The sequence below is a fragment of the Arachis stenosperma genome, chromosome 2 (genome assembly GCF_014773155.1).
Source record: "Arachis stenosperma cultivar V10309 chromosome 2, arast.V10309.gnm1.PFL2, whole genome shotgun sequence".
Lineage (NCBI taxonomy): Eukaryota > Viridiplantae > Streptophyta > Magnoliopsida > Fabales > Fabaceae > Arachis > Arachis stenosperma.
In genome coordinates, this window is record NC_080378.1 from 86,252,291 (window position 1) to 86,255,777 (window position 3,487).

Sequence of the window (3,487 nt, forward strand, 5' to 3'; positions counted from 1 at the left end):
CTCAATTCCTTGTTGTTACATTCATCTTCCTCTATTCTTTTGTTGTAATTTCCTTTATGTTGTTCTTGTATTTTGTTGTAGATCTACTTTTGTTCCTTCCTTTCTCTTTCAATTCAATTCAAGGTAAATCATAATAATTGTGTTCCTTTTGATTTGTTGTTGTTAATTCTTTGCAATAATTGTTGTTAAATTTTGTTCTTGTTGTTGAATTACTATGTTTTCCTTTTATGCCTTCCAAGTGTTTGATGAAATGCTTGGAAGGATTTTAGAGTAGAGTTTTATACTCTTGGCTTGGAAAGGTAACTAGGGAACTCTTGAGTTGCTAATGTCCAAGTAATTGATGATTGGGAACCATTGACTCTAGTTCTCACTAATTGAATTAGTGAAGAGTTAGGACTTATGGACTAGGATTGATATATCTCATTTAACTTTCCTTTACTACTAGTTAGAGGATGACTTAATGAGATTAATCCTTGCCAATTCTCATATTGTAGTTAGTGATTAGGATAGAGATCCTTGACTACCAACCCTTGCCAAGACCTTTTTAGCCATTAGTTTACTTTCTTATCATTTATCTTTCATGCCTCTTATCAAAACCCCAAAAATAACTCATAACCAATAACAAAACACTTCATTACAATTCCTAGGGAGAACGACCCGAGGTTTAATACTTCGGTTTATAGATTTTAGGGGTTTGTTACTTGTGACAAACAAATTTTTGTATGAAAGGATTAGTGTTGGTTTAGAAACTATACTTTACAACGAGATTTCATTAGTGAAATTCTAAACCGTCAAAAATCCAATCATCAAAACGTCCCAGGAGGTCTTCCTCACTAGGAATCACTGCCTTTCCACTCTCTCCAGGTTCAACCATGTTACTCACAGTTATGGCCTTGCACTCTCTTTTGGGATTCTCTTCTGTATTGCTTGGGAGAGTACTCGGAGGAGTTTCAGTGACTCTTTTACTCAGCTGGCCCACTTGTGCCTCCAAATTTCTAATGGAGGACCTTGTTTCATTTATGAAACTGAGAGTGGTCTTAGATAGATCAGAGACTATATTTGCTAAGCTAGAGGGGCTCTGCTCAGAATTCTCTGTTTGTTGCTGAGAGGATGATGGAAAAGGCTTGCTATTGCTAAACCTGTTTTTTCCACCATTATTAAAGCCTTGTTGTGGCTTTTGTTGATCCTTCCATGAGAAATTCGGATAATTTCTCCATGAGGGATTATAGGTGTTTCCATAGGCTTCACCCATGTAATTCACCTCTGCCATTGCAGGGTTCTCAAGATCATAAGCTTCTTCTTCAAAAGATGTTTCTTTAGTACTGTTGGATGCATTTTGCAATCCATTCAGACTTTGAGAAATCATATTGACTTGCTGAGTCAACATTTTGTTCTGAGCCAATATGACATTCAGAGCATCAATTTCAAGAACTCCCTTCCTCTGAGGCGTCCCATTATTCACAGGATTCCTTTCAGAAGTGTACATAAATTGGTTATTTGCAACCATGTCAATGAGTTCCTGAGCTTCTGTAGAATGGTCCAATGATATCTTAGATAATTTAGACAGACCATCATAGAATATATCCAGGATGGTCCATTCTAAAAGCATGTCAGAAGGACACTTTTTGGTCAATTGCTTGTATCTCTCCCAAGCTTTATAAAGGGATTCACCTTCTTTCTATCTAAAGGTTTGAACATCCACTCTAAGCTTACTCAGCTTTTGAGGAGGAAAGAACTTGGCTAAGAAAGCTGTGACCAGCTTATCCCAAGAGTTTAGGCTATCTTTAGGTTGAGCGTCCAACTATACTCTAGCTATGTCTCTTACAGCAAAAGGGAAAAGCATAAGCCTGTAGACCTCAGGATCAACTCTATTGGTCTTAACAGTATCACAGATCTGCAAGAATTCAGTTAAGAACTGAAAAAGATCTTCTGATGGAAGTCCATGAAACTTGCAATTCTGTTGCATCAAAGAAACTAATTGAGGCTTTAGCTTAAAGTTGTTTGCTCCAATGGCAGGGATTGAGATGCTTCTTCCATGGAAGTTGGAATTTGGTGCAGTAAAGTCACCAAGCATCTTCCTTGCATTGTTGTTGGGTTCGGCCATGTCTCCTTCTTTTTCGAGATTCTCTGTAAGGTTTTCTCTGGATTGTTGTGCTTTAGCTTCTCTTAGCTTCTTCTTCAGAGTCCTTTCAGGTTCAAGATCTGCTTCAACAAGAATGTCCTTGTCCTTCACAATAATTGTTAGTAAAGTTTTCGAAAATTATGAAATAAAGATAACAAAAAGATTTTGAAAATTAATTTTTTTAAAAAAATTTCGAATATATAAAAAAATGAAAAAGATTTGATTTTTGAAAAAGTTTTGAAAAGATAAGATTTTTTTTTTGAAATTGAAATCTTGACTTGACTAACAAGAAACAACTTATTTTAAAAAATTTTGACTAAGTCAACCCAAAGATCTCGAAATTTATGAGAGAAATAAGGAAAAGATATTTTTTATTTTTTTGAATTTAATGAGGAAAGAGAAAAACCAGAAAATGACTCAACACATAAAAATTTTGGATTAAAACAAAAGATGCATGCAAGAACACTATGAATGTCAAGATGAACACCAAGAACACTTTGAAGATCATGATGAACATCAAGAACTTATTTTTGAAAAATTTTCAAGAAAAGAAAAACATGCAAGACACCGAACATAGAGATTTTTCATGTTTAGACACTATGAATTCAAAAATGCAAGTGAAAAACAACAAAAGACACAAAACAAGAAAATATAAAGATCAAACAAGAAGACTTGTCAAGAACAACTTGAAGATCATGAAGAATGCAATGCATGAATTTTTCGAAAATGCACAAATTTTAAAAACATGCAATTGACACCAAACTTAAAATTTGACACAAGACTCAAACAAGAAACACAAAATATTTTTTATTTTTATAATTTTATAATTTTTTTGTATTTTTTTCGAAAATTATTTTTAGAAAAATGAAAAAGAAGAAAAATTTTGAAAGATTTGTTTTGAAAACTTTTTGAAAATAAAATAAAGATTGAAAAAAGAAGAAAATTACCAAATCTGAGCAACAACATGAAATGTCAGTTGTCCAAACTCGAACAATCCCCAGCAACGGCGCCAAAAACTTGCTGCATGAAATTGTGATCTCAATGGCGCCAACAACTTGGTACGGACAATTGTAATCTCAACTCTTTTTCACAACTTCGCACAACTAACCAGCAAGTACACTGGGTCGTCCAAGTAATAAACCTTATGTGAGTAAGGGTCGATCCTACGGAGATTGTCGGCTTGAAGCAAGCTATGGTCACCTTGTAAATCTCAGTCAGGTGGATTCAAATGGTTATGGAGTTTTGATAATTAAAATATAAATAAAACGTAAAATAAAGATAGAGATACTTATGTAAATCATTGGTGAAAATTTCAGATAAGTGTATGGAGATGCCTCATTCCTTTTGAATCTCTGCTTTTCTACT

General features: G+C 34.1%; 1 non-coding gene across 1 annotated transcript; it reads left to right on the forward strand.

Moving 5' to 3' along the window:
- The first annotated feature begins 1,603 nt into the window (after positions 1-1,603).
- LOC130964248 (small nucleolar RNA R71) lies at positions 1,604-1,711 on the forward strand. The gene has a single exon (XR_009080349.1). It is a non-coding gene; the product is annotated as a small nucleolar RNA R71 (small nucleolar RNA).
- The last annotated feature ends 1,776 nt before the right edge of the window (positions 1,712-3,487 follow it).